This window comes from Hordeum vulgare, chromosome 2H, assembly GCF_904849725.1.
Source record: "Hordeum vulgare subsp. vulgare chromosome 2H, MorexV3_pseudomolecules_assembly, whole genome shotgun sequence".
In the NCBI taxonomy this organism is placed as follows: Eukaryota; Viridiplantae; Streptophyta; class Magnoliopsida; order Poales; family Poaceae; genus Hordeum; species Hordeum vulgare.
In genome coordinates, this window is record NC_058519.1 from 414638349 (window position 1) to 414650696 (window position 12348).

General features: G+C 47.5%; 2 pseudogenes; one reads left to right on the forward strand and one right to left on the reverse strand.

The window, feature by feature from the left end:
- The first annotated feature begins 684 nt into the window (after nucleotides 1–684).
- Nucleotides 685–7931, forward strand: LOC123427765 (annotated as a pseudogene).
- LOC123428992 lies at nucleotides 5125–5881 on the reverse strand (annotated as a pseudogene).
- Nucleotides 7932–12348: the final 4417 nt, after the last annotated feature.

The window sequence follows — 12348 nt, forward strand, 5'->3', positions numbered from 1 at the left end:
TGTAGGGCTGGACTGCGCGAGCGAACTAAATGAAACAATACTAATTTCACAATGAATAGATACATGTGTTACATACACAATCATTTTTCATCTGCTAATGCGCATGCCAAAATTGAAAGAAAAAAATGAATTGTTGAACTGCCAGCTAGCAGCATACAATCACAAACTCAGCGACCAGAATTCCCAGATTCCGCATTTTGAACTTTCTCTCCTCCAAGACGACATCCTGAAGCTCGTTGGGTTTGGGTCAGTGGTCACCATTGAGCTCAACGGATGAGAAGGAACAGTAGCCCCCTAAAGGCCTCGTTTGATAGAAGTGGATTCCGAAGGTTTCGAGAGGAAAATCGCTCGAAGGAACAGAAACCCCACAGAACCTCGGGCGTTCATTTGGTAAGAAGGGTTTGCTTAACCGAATCCCCTCGGTTCCTCTTCAATTCCTTTTTATCCATGTGTTTCAGGATCCTCCTCGAGGGACTGATGAAAACAAAGCTCCAAGGATCTGGAAGGATTGGATGAAAGGAAGGGTTTCATCAAATCCCCTCAAGCCTAACTGAACTGGAGCCCACCGAGTTGTTTGCTGCCAGTGGCCCGTCGACAATCCAGAAGGAGTCCGTGAGGTTGAGGAGAGGCAAAGGGGGAGTTCCCACCTCTGCTGCCAAGCGAGTGAACAAGGAGGGACTGCCCATGCGGATGAGGTTGGACAACGCAACGGTCGTAGTTGGACGGCGCAGGAGCCACAATGACGCTGAAAGATGCACCGGCCAAAGCCTAGGTGGACGGGCATTAAGCGGGATTCGTGCACCAACAGGGATAGGGACCGGCAGGACGGCGGTGGCTCGCGGTGGAGAACATGATGTTGGTCAAGGTCGGGCGAGATGGCATTGCGTCGTCGGCAGCGTCAGCGCGGAGAAGACGCAGTGCTAGAAAGGAGAGGCTACTGCATGGGGACGCATGGATAGGGGGATTGGTAGGGTGAGGCTCACCGGCCCTGGGCGGATCCGCGCCCGTGGACGGCCGTGGTTACCGGATCCGTGTCGGCGTTGCGCGGGGCGGCCGTGGTTACCGGAGGCTTGTGTGGGAGGCGGTGGTGACCGGATCCAAGGTGGAGGCATGCGGGGTAGATGACGATGGCGGGCAGCAGCCACAAGAAACCGGCTGGAGGAGTTGGGAGGGCGGCAGGTGTAGTGGCGGCGGGATTTGGGTGGGAGTGGACCGGAGCTTGGGGGGAGTCCATCCAAGGGCGGTATCGACGGCAAGGGGCGCGGCGGTGGTTGCTCAGGGGAGAGCCACTCTGGGCAGTGGAGAGATTTTTTTGAGGCAGGGAGGCCGGGCGTTTGATAGTTCGGGAACATCTTCCTCTCTTCCTATTCCTGTATATACAGAGGGAGGAGTTTTCATAATATAATTCTGATCCTAGGATCATAATAGTATTACCATTTATATCTCTACTAATAAAAACACGAGAGGGCAGATCCAACTTGCAATCTCAACCGTTTAATCGCTTAATCAACGACCTAATTATGCTGTTAACGAAACTTCGTCGCTAACGAAAACTCCTCGTCGCTAACAAAAACTCCCGATCGATAACTGCTCCCGCAAGCCCCCGCTCACCCCGATCGCCCGCCGGCCCCGCGCCGCTCCTGCTCGTGCCCGCGTGCCGCTCCCGCGCGAACCGCTCCTCTCGAGCACCCGCTCGCCGCCGCACACGCCCCCGCGTCGCTCGGCACTGCCCCCACCCCCCGCCCCCGGCGCTCGGTGCCGCCGCCACCCCCGCGCCGCCACCGCGCCCTCTCCCTTCCCACCGGCCCTCCTCGTCGCCGCGCCCTCCCCCTCCCCGCTGACCTTCCGCGAGTGGGCAGCCACCGCCGCCCCCGCTGCCCCCTGCGCTGCCCAACCCCGCCGACGGACTCGAGCCAGTTCCCTTTAGCACTCGCTTGCTACGAGGAGGCCCACGAAGCAATGGTGGAGATCCTGAACCCGCCGAGGATGAGGAGGGGGGCGTGTGTCGGATCTGCAGCGATGACAACCACCCACTCCGCTACCCCTGCACCAGCATCATTTCCGTGCACCAGCACTGCCTCCTCCCGTCAGTATGAGGTATATACCATCTGCCGCTGATATCCCAGCCCCTGGGTTCCTCCATAGCAAGGTAGGTTCCTCGGGGATTCGATTCAATTTGATAGGGCAACTGATATGGTAGTGATTTCGTGTGTTTTGTATGATATTACTGCTCTGTCGTGCTATAAATCTGCTGAAGCTAGAGTAAATGACTTTTTTTGCAGGTAATTCAGAGTTGGATTCGGTCTTTATAAACTCGACTTTCAGTTTTGCTCCATCGCTAGCTTATTTGCCCTACTTATGTATTCTTGGAAGAGTGAATAAAAGATCCTTGCATGATGAAATACACGTAGCCACTCTCGGTTCATGTGCTGGAGAGATAAATCTTTGCAATCTTGACTATTGTATACTGCTTTGGAACCTTCCCGAGCGCAAATCTACAAAGCTATATGTGTTAATTTCCGATCCTACAATTATTGCTTTAAGAGAATCCATGATTTACCACGTTTAACCAGTTGGTTCATGTACATTCATCAGGTGTTTTTGGCTTTCTTTCAGTTTATGCATGGAGCCGGACGCAAATACTGAAGGTGTTATAGTTTAGGACTTTAGGAGGTCTAATACTTCATGTATGGGGCCATGGGATGGGAGCACATCACAAAAAGCACTGGCTAAGTAAGTTTGTGTTTCTTTTAAATCGCTGCTTTCTCTTACTGCACATATCCCGCCTCAGTTCATAACCTAACTAAATCATGTAGTCCATGTTCGTAAAAGTTATAAATTGTTCAATTCCTCTTTTGCTTACATGCTTAATTAGCTTTCTATTTATTCTTGTAAGCATGTGATGAGTGCAGATTCTGGGTGGATATGGAGATGGTTTTGCAAGCTGGGAATGCGAGGGATTGGGTCTACACCACACCACTGCATGTTAACTACACCATCGGTGTGCTATCTCCCACTTCCATAGATTTTTGGCCTTTCAATGCTGCAACTATGGACGTCCATGCTTTATGGCATGAATACTATTGAAAAATATAGGTCCCTATTAGTCTTCATTATAGCTTACCAATGTTGTCAGTCTATGATTTACTCCCTCCATTTCTAAATATAAGCTCGTTTAGAGATTTCAATATGGTCTACATACATATGTATATAGACATATTTAAGAGTGTAGTTTCACTCATTTTGCTTCATATGTAGTTCGTATTGGAATCTCTAAAAAAGGCTTATATTTCGGAACAGAAGAAGTTTAATACTTTTTATCTTCATTTTTACCACTCTCATCCTATAAAATGAGATAGAGTGTGGTCACGTTCTGAAACCAAGCAACCATCCTCCTCCGTTCTCATCCAGCAGCAGCAAAAGATTTTTGCTCTCCGTCGTTACTGAATTTAAATTGGAGACAACATTTAAGTTCTGAACACTTGTTACTAAATCATGATCCTGATTGTTGTGCTCATTGTTGTGTAGTGCTGAATCATGGAATACATTGATTCTCTGCAGGTTTGGCCCACAACGACGGCTCCTCCTCGTGCTCATTAGCCTCGCGCCCAAGTGCTATGCAAGTCTGCATTGGGTATAGACTGAATTTTTGATCTTTACTACTGTGAAAATTCAGTTGGCAAACAAAGTGCCCAAGTGCTTTGTGGTTTCTAACTTCCTATTCTAGCAACTGTGAAATAAAGTGATACTTTTTGCCCCTTCGTGCATAATTCAGTTGGCAAAGAAAGGTTTCTATGCACATAAAATTCAGTTTACTCCAAAATCAGTAAACTGAATTTATTTTTCAATCCATGTACACACACTTAATTTAGTAAACTGAATCATTTAAAGTAAACTACCCATTCTTTTTTGCCTAACTACCTATTCTTAGATTCAGTCAAATAGCTACCTATTCTTTTTTGCCTAACTACCTATTTTTTACAATCATGCTCTCTTTATTTACAATCGGAACAAATTAAAGAAAGGAAAAGAAACTACAACCAAGAACATGTTAGTGGATCAGAATATGTTGTTAGCAAGTCTATATTTACTCAAGGCCATGTTGTTAATGCATCTTTTGTACATCATGTATGCATGAAAATCTTGGAACAATTAGTTTGTTGGCTATGTCTTGTCATAGCTGGGTGCTGCTCTTTCAAAAGAATTAAAGGTGACCTCCACAAAGCATAGTTTAGCAAAAAGAACACTGGAGGTAAAATCACAAGCAGGAAACACTCTTATGTTGGTCTGAAATTATTTCGTGCACACCAATTGTTTATCTCAACTTCAGTCACTGTATTGATGTCTAGGAGGAAGTGGAGCAAACTCTGCTTGCCATATGAGACTTGAGCACGAAGCTCCTTAACCCGAATGCTGAAGTGAACAAATATCCTAGCAGTCTTGTCTTATTTAGATTTTCTCCAAAATTAACAGTGAATTTGATTGAATTTACTCTATGCCTTCATACTACAGAGCAGCAGCAGCAGCACGGGCACGAGAGAAGCACGGGAGACAGTAGAGCTCCATCGGTGGGAGCTCGAAGCGAAGCATTAGTGGGATCTCAAGGAGAACCAGAAGAGGGAGCTCGATGAGAAGCAGCAACCACAGCTCAAGGGGAAGCAGTCGTCGGCGATGGTTCGACCAGCGATGGTTCGACCTCTCTAACGATACCTCTTCCCTCGAAGGCACCCACGTCCTTCCTCCCAATTATTTTCTTTAATTATACCCTGCAAAAAAGCAGCGAGGAACCGACCGGTTTGCTGTGAGAAACGAGCCCACGTTTTTGCTAAAAAAGGAAAAACAGAACCACCTCCCACGTCCCACGAGCAAGCATACCTCCCACATCCAGCCCCTAGCTCGGTCGCTCCCGATCCCCCATCTCTTTCCTCTCCCCCTTCGTCGAAGCCGATGCTCACCGCCCTGCTCCACGCGTCACCTGGCGGCCTCGATCTTGACCCGCCGTCGCTCCCCCTAGAGTAGAAGCCCTCCGAGGTCGACGGCGTTTCTCGGCTTTGTCCTTGGAAGGCAGGCGCCTCAAGGACGATCCAGGCATGGTTTCATCAGGGATCCCGGCAACGGCGTCGCCTACAAGGGCACCGAGGTTATGCAACAGTAAGGCCCGTTCCTGTCTGGCCAGAAGATAGCGTCCTTATTTCCCCGTGTGGAGCCTGCGGAGAGCATCGGAACGAGCGGCGCGATGGCACCACACACGCCGATGGTGGCACGGTTATCCTCGATGCCCGACAAGCTGAGCAGCGCACACGAAGCATTCTGCTTAGCCGAGGCCGTCCCAGTCCACAACGTGTAGACGAGCGACTTGATGGCGCCCGCCGCCGTGATGGCCGAACGGTTGCGCTCCTCCAGCGAGAGGTTGAGCAGCACCTTCACCGTGTTCTCCTGCGCCATCGGGTCAGTGCTCCGTAGCAGTGGGACTAGCGCGGGGATCACCCCGGGCACGCTGACAAGCTTGCAGATGTCCGAGCGGTGCTTGGCCAGCAGCCTTATCCTGGCCGCCGCCGCGCGCCGGCCGCCGCGTCGGCCCCAACGCCTGCATGCACTCAAGCACGAACGGCTCCACGCGCTCGAGCAGCGCCGCGTTTGCCAACCAATCCATGGGCCCGAGATTGTTCAGATCCACGGCGGCGAGGTCCGGCGCGTCGGATCCGGGCGTGGCGGCCGCGGCGGCCAGTCGCTCGAGCTCCCTAGAGATGTCGGAGTTGAAGCTGGAGTAGTCGGAGAAGTCCCGGGATAGCTCGAGCATCTCTGTGGTCGCGGCGTTGGCGGAGGAGGACTTGGCGACGGCTGTCGGGAGCATCTCCATGGCAGTGCCCAGCAGTACCATGACGAATTTTGGGTAGGTTATGGCAAAATTCTGGGGCAAAATTCTGGGTTGTACCACTCGCGTGAAACCAGATAAATCCATCGTTGATTTCGAAATCCCCATCGCCCAGGCCAACACTCACTGACTACCTCTGTCACTGCTAGAAACTGAATCCATTTTAAATACAGTAGTACACGATCAAAATTATCTTACTTACTCCCTCCGTTCCTAAATATAAGACATTTTAGAGATTGTACTATAAACTACATACGGATGTACATAGACATATTTTAGAATATAGATTCACTCATTTTGCTTCGTATGTAGTCTCCTAGTGAAATACCTAAAAGGTCTTATATTTTGAAACGGAGGGAGTAGTTGCTTACCCCTGAAATGTTTATTGGAAAGTTGGTTTTAGAGTATTATTATACCGATGGTCGTTCAATAGGAAAAAATCGCTATGCAATTATGCACGACTGCTGCTATCCGATACTCCGAATTCTGAAACCTTTTGCCGTTCTTGCAGCCCCTGAAGAAGGATGCATCGCAAGTTAAGCGAAGCAAGGTCGAGATAATCAAGGAGAAGAGCAATTTTATTCGCTACCCTTTGAATGAGGAGCTGGTATCAGAGCTCTCAACATCAACGAAACTGTTGTCGAGCTGATTAAGTTCCATGGAAGCTATCAGCAGAGCGACCGAGAAGTCAGTGGCCGGAAGAATTACTCGTTTATGCTCCGGATAAAGAATCCTTCCGGAAAAGTTCTAAACCAGCTTTACTTGGCTATGGATACACTGGCTGATGAGTTTGGGATTGGAACGCTCCGTCTGACAACCAAGCAAACATTTCAGCTGCACGGCCTTCTTAAGAAGAACTTGAAGCATGTCATCAGCACTGTGATTAAGAATATGGGATCAACCTTAGGTGCTTGTGGAGATCTCAATAGGAATGTGCTTGCACCTACCACACCATATGTGATAAAAGATATTCTTTTTCTCAAGAAACAGCAGAGAATATTGCAGCACTTCTCGCGCCACAGTCAGGGGCTTATTATGACCTGTGGGTGGATGGAGAGAAGATAATGTCAGCGGAAGAACCTCCCGAGGTCACCAAAGCGCGAAATGACAACTCACATGGAACAAACTTCCCTGATTCTCCTGAGCCAATCTACAGGACCCAGTATCTGCCGAGGAAGTTCAAGATTGCGGTCACAGTTGCTGGTGATAACTTTGTTGATATTCTGACGAATGATATCGGTGTTGTTGTAGTTTCAGATAGTGCAGGGGAGCCTGTTGGCTTTAACCTCTATGTAAGTGCCAAAGAAAATTCTGCTATATCTTGTACTGCATTTAGCAATGCTTACCTTTTTTATTTATCCAAATTTTTCAGGTTGGAGGTGGCATGGGAAGGACACACAGAATAGAAACCACATTCCCTTGGCTGGCTGATCCACTTGGTTATGTTCCTAAGGAGGATATATTATATGCTATAAAGGCAATAGTTGTTACACAGAGGGAAAATGGAAGAAGAGATAACCGCAGGTATAGTAGACTGAAGTATCTGCTTGACAGCTGGGGAATTGACAAGTTCTGGGCCGACGCGCAGGCCAATGCCACCGTCTTCCTCGCCAAGTTCTACGGCTGTGTGGGGCTGATCATCCTGCTCGCCGCCGCCCCCGACGATGCCCACTGCCCGGCGCTCTTCAGGTCGCTGCTCTACAAGGCGTGCGGCCGGGCGACCAACCCTGTCTACGGCGCCTCTGGGCTTTTCTCGACGGGGAACTGGGAGGCATGTCAGGCCGCCGTCCAGGCCGTGCTCGAGGGACGCCGCATCCCCAGGTCGACGCCGACCAGGCCACCCTGCATCCCGGACTCACGGCGACCTACGACGTCTGCCGTCTCCCCAAGGACAGCATCGACCGTGCGCCCGCCGCGCTCCGCGTCTCGCGCGCCAACTTCAAGCGCGCAGCCTCCTACTCTTCCACCGCCAGACCCAAACCCAAGCTCCAGCGCGAGCCGAGCCACGAGGGGGAGTCGGTGGGCAGCCACGACAACGCTGTTCAAGACGAAATGAGTCTTAAACTCCTGGTGGTGATATTGAGCAGCAGCAGCAACCTGGGTGTCGGGTGAGTTTGGCAGAGGTAGAGGACGGAGAAGCTGCGAGACGGGGAGGGGCGAGGTACGAGGAGGAAGAGGAATACGCGAAGGTGTGGCATCGGCGTGCATCGATTGGCGACGGCGGGGAGACTGCGTGTGCGCCGTGGCGGCTCCTCTATCCGGGGAAGATGCTGGCGGGTAAGGTGGGTTCCCAATGGAATAATAGGGCTAGCCCAGTTATTTTTTCTCCTACCCAATGGGATCCCATTAAAGCAATTTAAGTGGGACGGGTTTATTAGAGCATGTCTAGTAGAACCCTTAAACCCTTAAATCTAAAATCAGTTTTAAGGGTTGAGAATAGCTCATTTTTGACACTTTTAAGGGTTGAAAAATAGGGGCAAAGACTAGAATCCTCAAACCCAACCCTTATAACGGAATTCCGTTATAAGGGTTGGGTTTGAGGGTTCTAGTCTTTGCCCCAACCCCAACCCTTAAAACTGTCATTTGGCATTGCATAATTTTCACTAGAAAAACATAATAAACCTGATGGTTGGAGGCACCTGAAATAAGATTAAACAGATCAAAGCATACAGTATGTTCAAAAACCAATATTTTATCACACTAAAAATAAACAAAACGTGAGAAGCATACAGTATGCAAAAATATGCAAAGCGTGAGATTGATAACTGCTGTTCGAATAGTGCTAATCGGATATTACACCTAATGCAAAAATCGGAATACAGCCAGGACCGCGCGCGTCGGCTGCTGGCGCTCGCGCGCTGCTGCTGCGGCGCCGCCGCGGCGAGCTCCTTCTGCGGCAGGTAGAGGGAAGGGGAGGGGACCTTGTGGGCGAAGGCGGCGGAGGTGGCCTTGGCGGCGGCGGAGATGGAGGCCATGGCGACGGCGGCCGAGGCGGGCGGGGCGGCCGACGCGGCGGCTGGGGCGGGGGCGGGCGCGACGGCGACCGGGGCGGGCGGGGCGCGACGGCGACCTGGACGGGCGGGGCGGCTGGCGCGGCGGGCGGGGCGGGCGCGGGGACGCGACGGCCGAGGCGCGGAGGGAGCGCGGGGCGGCGGACGGAGCGCGGGGGGAGGCAGGGCGGCGGCGGCCGAGGCAACTTCTTCGCGCGCGCGGAGAACCAACTGCCTCCCGCACGAGGTGGGAAGTGGAGTGTGGGTTGGGGGCAGTTTTCCCTCCCAACCCTCACTTCTACAGGCTGGGAAAGGGTTTGAGGGTTGGACCTCTAAATTTTTTAAGGGTTTAAGGGTTCTAGTCTACGTTGTTTTTTCGATGAAAACTGTAAAAAAGCGGTTATTTTTAAGGGTTTGAGGGTTCTACTAGAGATGCTCTTAGTCCCATTTAACCCCACCCCCACCTGAACCCTGAAGCGGCAGCATTGCCTCTCCTGTGTGATCTGTAGCGCGGTTGAAGCAGCATGGACCTGACGGTTGATCTAGGTGTGCTTTGTTCTTGGCTGCTTGTGCTTCGGTGGTGATCTGCAGTAGTAGTAGTAAATTAATTTTACTGGTTTGTGTTAATGATCAGAACTGTGTTGCCTGTTCAGTTAACCGCGTTGATATGCGTATGTATTTGGGACGAGATGCGTTTTGTTTTGTGCTGTTTTGATAATCCTGTGGTTGCTGGTTTGAGGGAGTTTTCGTCGCTCTGAATCTTGTTGGTGGTCCGGTTCAGTTCAGAGTTAAAGCTCCAATCCATCCAAGTCATCGTCAGAAGTTGAGAACCAAAGGAAAGGATGGGAGGGACACTTTTGACGAGTCTTTGGCCGGGCCTCCCAGGTTTGCAAAGGGAGGAGGATCAACTCGAACTTTCTTCCAAGGATCTGACCGGACCTGATCGGATTGAAAGCAAAAGAGAAATGAAACAGCGTCGTGCCTTTGGTTTGTCTGCTTGTGCAGGCGAGGGAACGCCTGTTCTAAAATGTTTTAAAGTGATATATAACAGGAGTGAGCTGCATCGATATGAAAATGTTTTAAAGAGATCGACAAACAATGTAACTCTTAGAACACATAAGTTAATTTCTTTTTTAGTGTATGAATGCTGCCCTATCACATGACTTAAAAGATTTGTAAGTTACACTTTCGTATGATGAATTCACGGGATATCATGCTTAAAATTAGAGTTCTATTTGAAGAGAGGTGAAGTATGGAGAATCGACATCTGAAGCAAAATAAAATGATCACAATATGTTTCAGTTTATATGAAGTGTTTCATGTTTCTCCTGTATAATATTAGGCTAAAGTTTTTTTTCCTCTGTACTGCTCCAGCTTGGTTCTATGTCAAACCCCCAAACAAAACCTGTATATCTCTTTCATTAGGACATGCATGTCTCCTGTTTCTCCAGTATAATATTAGGCTAAAGTGTCTACTTTATATATTGTCTTGGATTTTCATAAAAAAGTAAATGGTACGTATAAGCTAGAAAGAGATTTGATTGCCTCAAATATCCTGTAATTTCATGTGATGAGAAATAAGTCATCATCTGTTTGACAAGCAATTTTTTCTTTACTGTATCATATTGTTTGTTATTTTTTAGTTGTCACTTGGGTTAATAAGAGCAGGGAGGAGCTTGACGTTACTGGCCGGCGGCATCGTGACCTTGACTAATATTTCTTCCTGATTTTGAGACTAATATTTCTATCAGCTTGACTATATCACTTTATTGCATCTCGGTTTATAGCGGGAAAGACCTATTTTAAAGACCTAACTAGCACAACGATATGAGATTCAGTTTACATGGGTAAGTCAATGGTGGTATGCTCCAACTTCCTGTGAGAAGGAAGCGAACTACCTGCAGAATGAAGCAAAAAAAATCATAATCCTTGTGTGCACGCTTGCCGATTATAGAATGATGATGATTTCAGTGAATTTGGCTTTCACAGGTGAAAAATTCGAATTATGAATTATACAAATTATTTTTTCAAAATAATTATTTTTAGATGAGCATTGTTGTGGTTGATATGATATTAAAATTTTCCTTGTATTATATTATGTTTGATTAGTATAGAGTGGCATACACGTGCGTTGCACGTGCCCATGTACTAGTATACTAGCAAAGGAGACTGTGCATTCAATGGAAGAAAAAACCAGCGTCTTCAATGAGGATGAACACATTATGTCCATATCTCATCGCATGATTTTGAAATTTTGTTCACAAATGCAAGAAAATATTTCTTCTTTTAATTTTATTCACAATTCACAAGTTAAAACAATGTTTATATTTAAAAAAATATATATGGTTGTCAAAAAACTTGGTAACTCAAAGAATTATTCTGAGTTTCAAAAAACATTTTAAAAAATATACTATAATATTCCGATCCATCCTGACAATTAATTCTTCAAAATTCACTCAGGTATATAGTCTGAAAGACTCAGAAGCATTACTGTTGAACTGCATACATTCGATCATTCGTAAACATTAATTCTTCAAAATTCACTCAGGTATATACTATTTATAAACCATTTTTTAAAATTCCAAACAATATTTTATATTACGAACTGCTTTCAAGTATTTTCTTGTGAATTGGCGAATAATTCATTTTTTGAATTATCAATCATTTTTTAATTGCATTAAAGAAATTGTTCAAAATGATGGACTTTTTTGATTCACGAATATTTTCTCCAAAATTACGATGTTTTAATATGCAAACATTTTTACAAAAATCCTGAACAATTTTTGAATTCGCAAACATTTTATGTTTTATCAAACATTTATGTAAATATATTTTTTGAATTTCGATTTTTTTGTTTATTTGAATTAGAAAAAATAAAAAGGAACAGATAAATAATAATTAAAAAACTAAAAAAACAGGCCCCCGCCCATGGGCTGACCAAAATGGATGTGTTGTTTATTTTTCAGCGAGCAGAGCGTAGTATAGCTGGTCCCTATGCTTGGGCCGGTCCATGCGAGGATTTCCTGCAAAACGTTTTTTATAACTTATAGGTGGTATTGGTGGGTAATATCAGACAATTTTGAAGGCAATTTTAATGACGTACCACAGAAGCAATAGGCGCTTTATTAGTAGGGAAAAGAGTAATGCTATTTTGATTCCAATCCGATCACGCATTATAAGGAGCCGTGAAGATCCTCCCGAACCGGTGCAGCTAGCGCTATATGATAAAACAGAAAAAAGACTCAAAACTTATCCCCATGTCTCCCACACTCCATCCCACATCTGCCAACACCTCCGTTGTTGCTCGCCCTCCTACGATCCCCATGTCGTTGGGTGCCATCCTCTGATTCCCTCACCGTTGTGTGCCCTTCATGGAGACCCCTGTTGACGTGCCCTTCCTCGTATCGACCTGCCGCCACGCGCCCTCCCTAGAACCCCCACGTGACCCGCCTCACGCTTCCGCCATCATCACCGCTGCTCTCA